This window comes from Dioscorea cayenensis, chromosome 3 (assembly GCF_009730915.1).
Source record: "Dioscorea cayenensis subsp. rotundata cultivar TDr96_F1 chromosome 3, TDr96_F1_v2_PseudoChromosome.rev07_lg8_w22 25.fasta, whole genome shotgun sequence".
NCBI classification, from domain to species: domain Eukaryota; kingdom Viridiplantae; phylum Streptophyta; class Magnoliopsida; order Dioscoreales; family Dioscoreaceae; genus Dioscorea; species Dioscorea cayenensis.
Window position 1 is genome coordinate 12076139 of NC_052473.1, and position 13595 is coordinate 12089733.

The following is a 13595-nucleotide window of genomic DNA, read 5'->3' on the forward strand; positions in this document are numbered from 1 at the left end:
AATGCTTCAACACTAGTTAAAGAAGACCCAGAAATTGAGCGCATATTGCAAAAAAGGGGCAAGGAACCTTCACAAGAATAGAATTTTTTAGTTGAAACAGAGGTTGAAGAATCTGAAAACATGGCAGAGCAAGAGAGGCAGTAGAGAACACTTTCTGATTTTTCCTGACCTACAGTGCGTGGGACACAGTCGAGTATTGTTAGGTCACCGATTGTAGCCCATAATTTTGAGTTAAAGCTGGTTTTATTAAGATGGTTCAGCGAGTCTGCACAGTTCAATGAATTTATCGATGAAGATCTGAACAACCATATTGAAAACTTTCTTGAAGTGTGTGACATGATGAAAATCAATGGGGTTTCGGATGATGCAATTCGCTTGAGGGCTTTCCCATTCGCATTGAAAGAAAAAGCCAAATAGTGGCTCCATTCATTGCCAAGAGCTTCCATTACAACATGGAATGAAATGATAGAAACTTTCCTTGAAAGGTATTTCCCTCTGGTAAAATCAGTGAAGCTTTGAAATGAGATCTCTTCATATGTTTAGATAGAGCTAGAATCGTTATTTGAGACATGGGAATGATTCAAGGATCTCTTGTGGAAGTGTCCACAACATGGGTTCCTTGAGTGGATGATCATTCACACATTCTACAATGGTTTGAATCCAAGCACTAAATAGCTCCTTGATGCCGCCTCAAAGGGAACAATAGATAACAAGACCCCTGAAGAGGCTCGACAGCTGATTGAAGAAATGAGCTTGAATAGCTATTAATGGAATGCAAGACAGAAGAAGAAAGTGGCTGGGAGTCATGAGATTGATGCTGTTACATCCTTGGTAGCTCAAGTTAAGGCATTGAGTAAGAAATTAGACACTTTAACCTCACCAAGAGTAACCGTGATCACAAGTTATGATGGTTGTTGGGGTTCACATCTTCCATTCGATTATCCTATCTCAATTGCTATTTTAGCCCCAAGTGAACAAGTAGAAATTGTGGGCAATACGGGAAGAGGACAAGCAAACCCTTATAGTAATACCTACAACCAAGGATAGAGGAACCACACATATCTCTCATTGGGTAATGACAAGATCCCCTTGCGTATATCCCGCAAGTGCACGGGTTTGTCGAAGTAATAATCCTGGGTGAGCGGATATCGAATCCACAGGGAGTAGGGAATAAAAATACTTAATTCGATTCTTAGCTATGTAAAAGATCAATGATGATGAGTGTGATAATGATTCAATTCTCAACAGTAAAAGCAACAAGTAAGAGAGCAAAAGTAAAGAAGGGGGGTAAGGCAATCAATAAAGATGGGGTACCCGGATAATGCTCCGCCTAGGATAATTGTTTCAAGTGCAAGAACCCTCTATTATGCTTCCTAATCAATGCAATGGTGAGTTATGGAAATCCTTAATTACATAGTCCCAAATCTAAGGTCAACTATGCCTAATTCTATACATGTCCCGGAGGAGAAATCGAACAATCTCAACACCTCGCACTCGCATAGAGTTGCAATGAGCTCTAGGGATTCCAAGTGATAAATCTCGTCCTAATTATAGACCTAACCCTTTGGTCCAAGTGGAAGGTCCCTAACCACAATTGAGCCTAGATACTAAGATCACCTCAACGCTTCACTCCGTTGCACGCGCAACTAAGCCCCAGCGGAAGTTCATCCCTTAGACCATTCACTCTATTATGGCCACAAAGAGCTCGAGGAACGGAGGTAGAATCTATCACGCCGGAGGGGAAAGGGGCGCCCTGCACCTCTCGACTCACCCTCTCAACCCTCTCCAACCTAGCTCGCTCTAACGCCTGTGGTGTGTCACTCACTCACAAGGTTACCAACAAGAACTCTCAACCCTAGTGTCACTCTAGGGGAAATGTTCATACAATCAAGCATTCAAGGTTGGAACTCACAATAAACATCAATTTATTGAAAAGCATAATAAAGAAGTTCAAATGAAAGCGAAATACATCCTAGGGTTCACAATCACCCAAGTACTCCACTAGGGGTTTAGCTCTCCATGGAGCTAAGTACAATAAAAAAAATAGAATGTAAAAGTAATGAATCCATAAAAAAACCCCTCAATAGTCGTGTCGATGGTCTTGTGGAAAGTCCTCTACTCATCGTCCAAGGATTCCCTCGTCTGGTATAGGATACGCCTCGACGGAAGCTCCCCTACCAACCTTTTTTCTAAGGAATGACGATGTCGGAGCCGTAGAACCACTCCAAAACCTTGGACAATAGCCCCTAGAAACCCCTAGCCAAGCCCTCTCTCAAGTTGGGGAAAAAGATGGAGAAAATAATACAAAAAAATCGGGGCTGATTTCGGCTTTTAAATAGCCCTCGAATCGGGCGACTACACGGCGTGGATGCTTCACGTGCTCGTGCGGAATTTCCACACGGGCGTGGGTAATTTCCACGCCTGCGTGGATTCTCTCAAACTGCTATTTTTCGGCCGTGACCGATCGCTACAGTGTTTGCTACAGTATCTGCTACGGTACTTTGCCAAAAATACTGTTGAATCCACTTTTCATCGAGGTAACATAAACGGGCACACGTTTATGCCGTGGATCACTTTGCTTCTACAATGACGGATAAGTTGATGGAGATCTTGTTCTATGTGCATAAGTCGGAATGCTTGAGTGTGACTTCCCTTGTGCCCCTCCAAATGGTTGTGCAAACTCAAATACGGGGAAGTTGGCACACACTCTAGCATCTTGCACCCGACTTATATCTTCGCGTTTGAACCTTAGCAAGATTTCCTCCAAAATCGGTGCATTGTGATCCACATTGGCTTCTTTTCTTCATAATTGGTTTCACAACCCTACCTGCATAAAAGTAACATAAAAACACACATACTAATGTAAAAACCCGAGAAAAGTAATGCTCAATATAAGGAAAGAATGCTTCACATTCATATCACACAAGCACTTATCACTGCCCCACCAGATTTTCCAATGATTGAATGGAGGCCTGAACATTCCTTAAAACAGTGTTCACTTCAGCGAATTGATTGTTGATGTTCACAAATTTTTCCTCAGTACTGATCATAAACCTCGCTAACACATCTTCAGTGGTGAATTTCTTCTCAGGCTGCTGAGGAGGTTGATGTGGAGGTCCCTGTGGTTGCGGGGGCCGATGTTGCTGTTGTTGACCCCATGCAAAATTTGTGGAATTCCTCCACCCCTGATTATAGGTGTTTCCATAGGGATTCACTGGACCTCTGGGACCTCCCCCAACATAATCAACTGTCTCGACTGGGGCATCTGAGGCTATTGAGATTGGACACTAAATAGTAGCATGCCCCGCCCCACAGGTCTCGCAAGACAAAACTGCTCCATAATTTAAGCTTGTACCCAACACAAACTGGTCAAATCTCTTTGTTAGGGCCTCAACCTTGGCGGCTAGCGCAATGTTGTCATTTATCTCATAAATTCGAGTTGCCCTAGGGGGTTTCTGTCTAGTAGACCAATGAGCATGTGGGTCTTCATCAGCTAACCCATCAAATTGTACAGAATTTTGGATCATCCTAATTGAGCTTGCTTTGATTTCAAAGTTATTAACCGACACGGTGGGAGCATGCACACTGAATTCCTCACCAGAAAACTGAGGCCTTTCATAATCAGACAAGGTTCGCCTTGGTTCTGCCGTGACTGAAGGTTAACTAATCTCAACTCGCGTTCCTTGATGTTCTGAACTCTCAGCCACCTCTCTCACTCTTTGATGCAAGGTTCTCTCAATTTCGTTGATAGGTTTTACTAGATTTGTTTGAATGGCGCGTGTCATAAGATGGTACCTTGTACAGTATTGAGAGTCAATGATCAGGATATAAGAGGATGATAGTAAACCAAAATAAAGGCAAGTAAATGGAAATATATGTGCAAAAAGAAATAAAAAGAAGCATATGTACAAAATAAAAGAAACAATGGCTAAATCCATAAGCTCTAAGTTTTCTGAGTATTCCTTGTGGTTCCCCAGCAACGGTGCCAAAAACTTGGTGAATGATCCGCAAGCATATAGAGTCATCATGTAATACCTCTCGTGCTAGCACGAGAGGGTCGTATTCCCTGGGCCAAAGGATCTACCCTTACTTCCTCTTCGTGTATTGTCTAGCCGAAAGATTCGAAGGGTTTCTCTAATCTATTAATTAAAATGAAAGAACTACAAGTGGAGTCTAAAACAAGGCAAGGGTATAAAATCGGGGGAAAGAAATGGTCACAGATACGGATTCCCTAGGGGCTACTAAAGTGTAAAGGATGCTAAGAATGTCATGCAATTGAAGGTTTGGACCTAGAGATTTCCTAAATTAAATCACCCGATGGTCACGGCAATTGACCCCTAATCTGATATAAGTTTCATACGGAATTTCTTCCGATCAAATCCCTAATTAGAGCCGGAAAACAACTTGGTCTAGCCCTAATGTTGGAGGGGTACAAAATACCCAATGGTCACGGCGTATTCGTACATGAATCCCTTTCAAACTTGGTGTGTCTAGTACAAGGGCGATGGTCACGCTACCAAGTGAAACCTAGGAGTTTGTTTACAAAGTTCTCATGTAAGCAACACATCAAATGCACCAAGAATGAATCACAAACACACAATAATTGCAATAGACAAAATTAGATCATCCAAATACACAAGTTGACCCCAAGGTTCACCGGCATGCTGTGATCTTGGGGTCTACTCGTCCATGCAAACAAATACAAACAATAGGTCCATGAAAACAACTACAAATGGCATAAGAAAACTCCCTCAAATAATAGAAGTGAGATGACAAGCCAAGTGAGGTGGAAAGCTTCCACGGACGCCGCCATCGGGGCGGCTTCCCTTGTCGTCTACAAGCTCCCAAAGAAGAGATCGATGAAGATCTAGCCAAACCAAGCTTCTCCCTTTGATTCCCCTTCTCCAAAACATGTGATCTTGCCTCCTCTAAACTGGTGGAAGTCGGTTCCAAGAACTCCCCCAAAAGCTTTCTTCAAAAACGTCCTCCCCTTGCCCTAGAAATTCGGTCCAATATATACCCCGTGAGGTCCATACGGGCTCCATGCGGGCGCATGGAGCCTGTGAAGCTCATTGCCATTTTGCCCAAAAAAGGTGTCGGTGCTACAGTACTCAGCTACAATATTTTCCCTATAGTACTGAGAGTTGTGAATTTCCAGCAAACCTCACGGGCACTCATGCGGGCGCATGGACCCCGTGAAGCTCACAGCCGAATGCCCCGCAGCATGAATAGTGTCTCCGCTACAGTGCCTGCTACCGAAATAACCAATTTAGACTTAAACGGGCATCAATTCATTAAAAATATACACAAGTAATAAAAGATTAATATGTATAAAATACATACATCTAGGCGTTTATCAGTTGCTCAGAAACATCCTCACCAAGATAGGATGCTAACTCCACCACCAGATATTGAATTTACTGAACCTAAACATTAGCAAAGGTTTGAGCATCTCCAGAAGTCGAAGTTTGGACAATCACACTACATGTATTGGATGCACTTGGGGAAATCGGCTTGTTGACGAGGTCAAAGAGCTTGTTGATGTGGTAGGTTGGGATTGACTTCTTATCATCCGTGATCCCGTCCAACGAGACATTACTCTTGAGGTCCTTTCCTCATTCTCATTTGATCGCTCAGATACTAATTATGACAATGAAGATACTATTCATTTCCGAGAACTTGGTTAGCCCCATGGGATGTCTTTGACTTAATTTGTAGTCATGTTGGGCTTGTACGATGAAGATTATATTGGCACAGAAGAGTATGCACAGCTCCTATCGACTATCCTCCGGGTCTTACACCGAGCTGAGTATTTCGTGACTTATGTAGTAGCTACCAGTTTACTCCAGGGCAGTCGACGGGCTCTTTACTTACACGACTAGCACATAGGTATGCACATGTTGTTCTTAGTAGGTCTATGACAGGTCGCAGTGATGGTATGGGCGCACTTAGCCAGTTGGATCTTCTATATCTCCATTCCATGACATAGAGAGAGCCCCTTTATCTTAGGTACATTGTAGCTGACTACGTCCACCATCAGAGTCAGTATTTGCGGATAGGAGCACTCTTTGTTAGGCCATACATTTCTCAGCTCCTGTTCAAGGTGGGTCTCATTTGTTCGATACGAGGGGAGGAGAAGAAAAGTACCTCCGCACCTTTGGGACTGGTCACTCTCCACTGATGGGTATAGTGAGGCGTACAAGTTTAGGTAGATATGCGCTAGTGGAGTCATTGTCTGAGGATGATGATAAGCTTGCTGAGGCTACTGATGCACCATCTGAGGTAGAGCCCATGGATATAGAAGTATTAACAGTAGTATTAGGAGCATCATCCGATCCTAGTCCATCTTCTACTTGGGTTCATGAGCATCTGGCTAGACTCTAGGCTACTGTAGCCACCAACATCTTAAGCCAGGTGCAGATTTTCGAGCGCCTGGATTGCATACAGTAGACTTTAGACAAGGATATCGCCTCTGACTCACCAGCGGCACTAGCACCGGACATTGATGCTTAAGGCGCCCCACTCATGAGGCTTTCTTTAATTTTCTAATGCATTTTATTTACGTCATTAATTTTTAGACTTGTATCCTCAGAAAGGCTTCACCTTCAGAGAGTTATCTTTAGGCTTTATCTTGTTTTGCGAAGTATGTGCTTTATTGCTTTATATGTATATATTAACTAGTGCATCTTTTCTATGATTGAGCTTCACTGAAACCCTTGAATCCGTGCAGATGGCCTAGAGAGTGATATTGATGATGTTTAGTCATATCCATGGCCGTGTGACATTGTCACATGGTCATGTGAGCTTCATATCTCGCTAAACATAACACACCCATGAGATAGACTTCACCACACAATTAATGAGGAATTTAGAGGAGTATTTTTTTTTCATTTGCATTATAACACATATTTATCTTTTATTGATGATATTTTTACATGCATACATTGAGAACAATGTACATCTTAAGTGTGGTGGAGGGTTCACCTTATACATGTCTTATACTTGTGTTTTCATGAGCATGCTCTTGTTGCCCATGAAGGTTCACCTTAGGGTTAAGAGTTTAATTCATAGTTTTTTGAGGTTATAAACACTAGGTTATATCATGCTCTAGTTTCCATCCAATTTTCTTGAATATTTTTGTTCAATTATTACTTCGTGCATTTTTCTCACTCATTAGACCTGTGAAAACTCTAGTTCATTATTTTAGGGACTCCATAGTAGTAGTTTTATTCTTAAAAAAATTCAGAAAAATTTCGGAAATTTTGTTTTGTGTGTACATAAGGGATGGAAAAAGCTACCTCCTAAGATATATGTAGTCACTCTCATAAGTGGGATACTTGTTATGCCCTAATGAGAGAAAGAGCTATATCATGGGATAAGTGAAAGCTACCAATGTAGGTGGAAAGAGCTACCACCTCGAAAGTGTGATAGCTACTTAGGTGGCCACTTAAGAAAGGGCTATCTTAGAGGTTGTGTGAAGCTACTACCTATTCTTTTTTTCTATAAATAAGTCTAGTTTTAATAAGAACTTTGTAGTGGACATAGTGTTGACATGAGTTGAGTTCCTCACACACACAAGCTTTCGGATTTCATTACTTTCTTGTTGATTGGTTAGTTTCCTAAAGTATTGATTTCTTGTACCCTCTTGGTGAACATAAAGCCAAGCACTTCTCATTTCTTTCCATGAGTTTAATGTTTAGTTTTGCTTGAGGACAAGCAAAGGCTTAAGTGTGGGAGAGTTTGATAAGTGCTTGAGTAGACATATTTCTCTATATGTTTTACATGCATTGAACATCATTTTTGGTATGGTTTATGTCTCATAAAGTGTATTTGGTGCCCCTTTGTGCAAATAGATTATGAATACCTTGAAAGAAGGAAATGAAGCAAAAATAAATCACGGTGAATGCCATATGGACTCAAGAGCAAAACACCAAAGTAGTACTATAGCAAAAACACTATTTACATGACCGTGTGAAATTTCCATACAGTCGTGTGGGCCGTTTTCCAGCCCACATGGTCGTGTGGGGGCCTCACACAGTCGTGTGGAGGCATGTGACAGACTCGGTTTTTTACTATAAATAGCCCTTTTATCCTATTCTTTGTAGACTTTTTGTTAGCATTTGAAGGGAAAAGTGGCTAGGCTTTTGAAAAGAGATCTATGGCGAATTTGTGGGGGTATTCTTCACCAACTTTGATAGATCTCTTCTTCATCATAGCATTGGAGAGCCATCGGTAACCTAGCTTCGTCAAGATGTTGAGTGACTCATCAAGGCCATCATCAAAAATTCAAGGGGGTTTTGTTCCATGGTTTTTATTGATTTTCATTGCATTATTATTTTCTTTGTAATTTGCCCCATGGAGGGCTAAACACTAGTAGGTATTTTGGCATGTGAACGCTAAAATCTTATCTTTGTATTGATTAACTTTATGTTTTCTGTAAAATATGAGTATAATTTAGTTTCAATTTTGTTTTCTCATTTCTTGTATATCGTATTAATCCTTATGGTTGATTTATATTGCATGATTTGTTGCCTTGGTGAGAGAGAGGTCTCCTTTAGGGCTAGAACTCCAAGATTAAAGATGGTCAAGAGGGCGAGTCATGAGATAGTGGAGTATCCCCTTTCCCCTTTGATTAGTACATTCTATCTCCATATTCCCTAGGATTTACACAACCATATTTGGTGTGAGGCATTAGATTAAGAAATTTTTTCACTGGGATCTTGTAGGGGGTAAGGGATCTTTCACCTAGAAGTAGGGTTAGGTCTATCCTTAGGAATCGTGTGTACTCTTAGGTATTCCTAGAGTCTATTTGTTGTCATATCTATTGTGAGGTGCTGAGATTGAGCGATTACTCTACTGGGACCTAGTAGGAGACTAGTATTAGTGGCCTAGAGGTAGGGACCAATTATTCTTGGATTACCTCGACTTGTTTAACTCGATTTAAAAACTCATGGTAAATCTTGCACTTCATGTTAGATCCTAGGGGGAGCATTGCCTGGGTATCTCATGTTTATTAATTGAAACTTCGCTGATTTCTACACTTCCTTGCTTGCTTGAGACATTCATATTCTTGCAATTGAGTTCATTTTATCAAAATCGTGATTCCGACTAGATAACTGAGAAGTAATTACTACTAATACTTCCATTCCATGTGGATTCAATTACCAGACTCATTGGGTACTTTATTATTTTGACACCCGTGCACTTGCGGTACACACACACACAGGAGGTGTGTCAGAATTTATACAACTGAGAAGAAGAATTGGAAGTACTAAGGTAAGAAATCATGATTTTCCCTTTTACAAATTCCTCTTAGTTGTGCTTTAAAAGCTTTGATAAGTGCTTGTATATTAGTAATATGAAGTATTATTTTCTTACATTGAGCATGACTTTTCTCAGATTTTATCACTCGTGCATGTGTATGAATGTAGGGTTGTGGAGACAATTATAGAAGAAATGAACCAAAGGTAGATCATGGATGTAATTTGTTAATGAAATCTTGGAGTGAACAAACATGAAGACAAAAGTTGTGCTCAAAGACATGTGAGTGTGTGCCAACCTCCATTGTGCTTGAGCAAACATACAAATTGGAGGGGCACAAAGGCAGTCACATTCATGTATTCCAACTTGTGCAACGCTAGTAAGATCTTCATCAATAAGGTTTACATAAAGAAGCGACGCGATCTACTGCATGAATGTGTGCCCCTTCATGTGGCCTTGATGAAAAGTGTGGATTCAGGAGCATTTTGGCGAAGCACTGTAGCAGTTAACTGTAGAAAAATCATTGTAGTAGTTACTGTTCACAGATCGCAGAAATTCAATTCCTAGAAATTCACACAGGCGTGTCGAAATTCCACACGCCCGTGTGGATACCCTATTCCAGCAATATTTAAGCCACGATTTTAGACGTTTTGTAAGATATTTTTCCCATCTTTTCTCCATCTTTTTAGGCGCTCGCGGCTAGGTTTGGAGAGGTTTTGGCTAGGTCTTGGGAGTAGTTCTACGGCCTTCGACACCGCATTCCTTTATAAGATAGTTATTGGGGGAGGTTTCATCGGCATTGATTTGGTGAGGTGTGCCCTAGGCTTGACAAGGGAACCATTGGAGAAGACGAGGCTACTCCACAAGACCATCGATACAGATTACAAGGGAGTTTTACTTATGGATTGCATGCTTTTACATTCGATTTCACTATTGATTTTATCTTGCTCCATGGAGAGCTAAACCCTTAGTGGGTGCTTGGACTTGTAAACCCTAGAATGATTTTGTTTCATTAACCTTTCATTATGTTGCTTTAATTGATGTTTTCAATTTAGTTCCAACCTTGAATGCTTGTTGAATTGATTTTTCCTTAGAGTGACACTAGGGTTGAGAATCTATCTTGGTAATCCTTGTGGATGAGTGACACACCATGAGGGTTAGAAAAAGCTAGGTTGGAAGGGTCGAGAGGGTGAGTTGAGAGGTAGCGCATCGCTCCCCTTTCCCTTCTGATGTGATTTATCCTACCTCCAAGTTACAAGAATTCTTTGCGGTCATGAGAGAGAGAAGTGCTAAGAGATGAACTCCGTTGTGGCTAAGTTGTGCAAGCAACAGAGTGAAGTGTTGAAGTAATTTTTAGTGCTCGGGCTTAAAAGTGACTAGGGTTCTTTCGCGTGGACCAAAGGGTTAGATCTTTATTAGGGAGGGAATAGGGTTTATCACTTGGAGTCCCCAAATCTTTATGCAACTCCATATAGTGTGAGGCGTCGAGAGTATCCCTTTCCGCTAGGGCATAGTATAAGGTTTAGTCATGGTTGACCTTATGTTTGGAACGGTGTATTTTAGGATTTCCATGACTCATTAGACATCAGTTAGGAGACATAATGATTGGTCTTGCAGTTGAAGCAATAGTCCTTCGGTAAGCTATGTTCGAGTGCCTCATTTTCTATCGATTGCCTCTCCTACTTTTCTATTGCATCTCTTTCATCTTTACTTTATTTCTATTTGCATTGATATTGTTCACACCACTCTTGAATCATCTTCACTATAGTTAAATAGCAATACTTGTGTTTCTGAGCACTATTCCATGTGGATACGACTACCCACTTACTAGGGTACTTTATTAGTTCGACAACCCGTGCACTTACGGTATACTCACGCAAAAGGGTGTCTCAAAGTTTTTGGCACCGTTGCCAGGGAATAGGCGTTTTGGAAGCATTTTCACTTTGCTAATTTAACTATTCATCACATGTTCTATTTCATACTTCTTATTCTTCCATCGTTTTGATTTGTTCTTCTTTCTTTGGTTTCAGGAAAGATGATCAACATTTCCGAAGTATTTGACACCATCATGGGAATGGTTGAAAACATAGAACTGAAGATGCAATTGTTTGCAATACAGTCCACTACATGCTGTTGTGTGCAAGAGTACCCTACAAATAACCACCATGGGGAAGAATAAGTTTTTGATCACTTTAATGAGGTTCATGATACAGATTGTGAGCTAGAAAGTGTATTAGATCTATTTGGAAAGTTAACACTGTTATCTATAGGCTACCAGATGGACGAAAGTTTGGAAAAGGTTCTTGCTCAGTTTGATTCTTTTCATAAAAAATAAAGGCATGAGATTTTCTCATTGGGCATTTCGAAGGCAGTCCAGGAAACTTGTGAGATAGAGAATTTGGTTTTTATTGAAGATCATCCAGAATCACATATACAAGTGGATGATTTAGAGGACGCCCTTGAGCATGATTCAGCACAGTTCGAAGAAATTAGTAGATTGAAGGAGAACAAATTGCGACCATCCATTAAGGAACCACCCAAGTTAGAGCTTAAAACTTTACCGACACATTTTTAATATGCTTTCCTAATGGAAGGATCAAAGCTCCCTGTTATTGTGGCTTCAAACCTCTCTACAGATCAGAAGGATAAGCTTGTGAGCATGTTGAAGAGACATAAATCTGCTATTGCTTGGAAGATTTTTGATATAAAAGGCATCAATCCTTCATTTTGCACTCATAAAATCCTAATGAAGGACAATTACAAGTCTGTGATTCAACCTCAGAGAAGATTGAACCCAAACATGAAGTAAGTTATCAAGGTAAAGGTGGTAAAACTTCTGGATGTTGGAATCATTTATCCCATCTCCGACAGTGCATGGGTGAGCCTAACTCAAGTAGTCCCGAAGAAGCGAGAAATGACAGTGGTGAGAAATGAAAGGAATGAATTAATCCCTACCAGGACGGTTACAGGTTGGCGGTTCGCGATTAACTCGATAGGTTGAATGATGCAACTTGAAAGGATCATTTTTCCATTGCCGCTATTGATCAGATGTTGGAGCGATTGGCTGGGCATTAGTTTTATTGCTTCCTTGATGGTATGTCAGGATACTTTCAAAATCCCATAGCTCCAAAGATCAAGAGAAAAGGACATTTACTTGCCCCTATGGTACTTTTACTTATAGGAGAATGCCTTTCGGGTTGTGCAATGCACCGATGACATTCTAACGTTGACTGCTATTTTTGATGATCTATAGAGGACATCATGGAGGTATTCATGGATGACTTTTCAGAGTTTGGAGATTCGTTTGACATTTGTCTAAGAAATTTGGAGAGAGTGTTAGTGAGATGAGAAGAGACAAATCTTGTTCTTAATTGGGAAAAATGTCACTTTATGGTTCTAGAAGGCATTGCCCTTGGTCATAAAATTTCTCAAGTGGGAATGGAGATAGACACGGTGAAGATTGAAGTCAAAGAGAAAATTTCTCCACTTACAAATGTGAAAGGAGTTCGTAGTTTTCTAGGGCATGTGGGTTTCTACAGGAGGTTCATCAAAGATTTTTTGAAGATCACTCAACCGTTGACAAAACTCCTTGAAAAGGATACTTCTTTTGATTTTAGGAATGATTGTTTGATTGCTTTTAATTTGTTGAAAGAGAAATTAGTGCAAGCACTGATTTTGATCTCACCAGATTGGAATGAACTGTTCGAGCTCATGTACGACGTGAGCGACTATACTATTGAAGCAGCTTTTGTGGCGGAGGAAAGATAGACAGCTCCAACTCGATTTATTATGCTAGCAAGACCTTTACTAGTGCTCAAGAAAAACTATACAACTACGTAAAAAGAGTTGTTAGTAGTGGTGTTTGCTTTTGGCAATTTTTAGACCAAACCTTATCTTATCTAGGGTCACTGTTTTCACTGATCACACGACACTCCGATATCTCATGAACAAGGCCGATACTAAATCGAGACTGATTCGTTGGATCCTACTTTTGCAAGAGTTTGATGTAGAGATAAAAGATAAGAGAGGGACCAAAAATGTGGTTGCAGATCATTTGTCTTGATTGGAGGGTTGTGAAGGTCAAGAGCGTCAAGCAAAGAAATTAATGATTTCTTCCTCGAGGAGCACTTGTAGACATTCCAGAGTTCGGCATTAGAGGACACGCCATGGTTTGCGGACTTTGCAAATTACTTATTAGGGAAAGTTCTCGCTGTGGTCTCACCTTTCAAAAGAAGAAGTTCTTCAAAGGACTTAAAGAACTATTTTTGGGATGATCCATTCTTGTTTTGCATCCGCAAGCATCATGTGGTCTGAGGATGTGTGTCAAGAGAAGA

At 40.7% G+C, this 13595-nt stretch overlaps 1 non-coding gene across 1 annotated transcript; it reads right to left on the reverse strand.

The window, feature by feature from the left end:
* Nucleotides 1–510: 510 nt before the first annotated feature.
* LOC120257732 lies at nt 511–617 on the reverse strand. The gene has a single exon (XR_005535821.1). It is a non-coding gene; the product is annotated as a small nucleolar RNA R71 (small nucleolar RNA).
* Nucleotides 618–13595: the final 12978 nt, after the last annotated feature.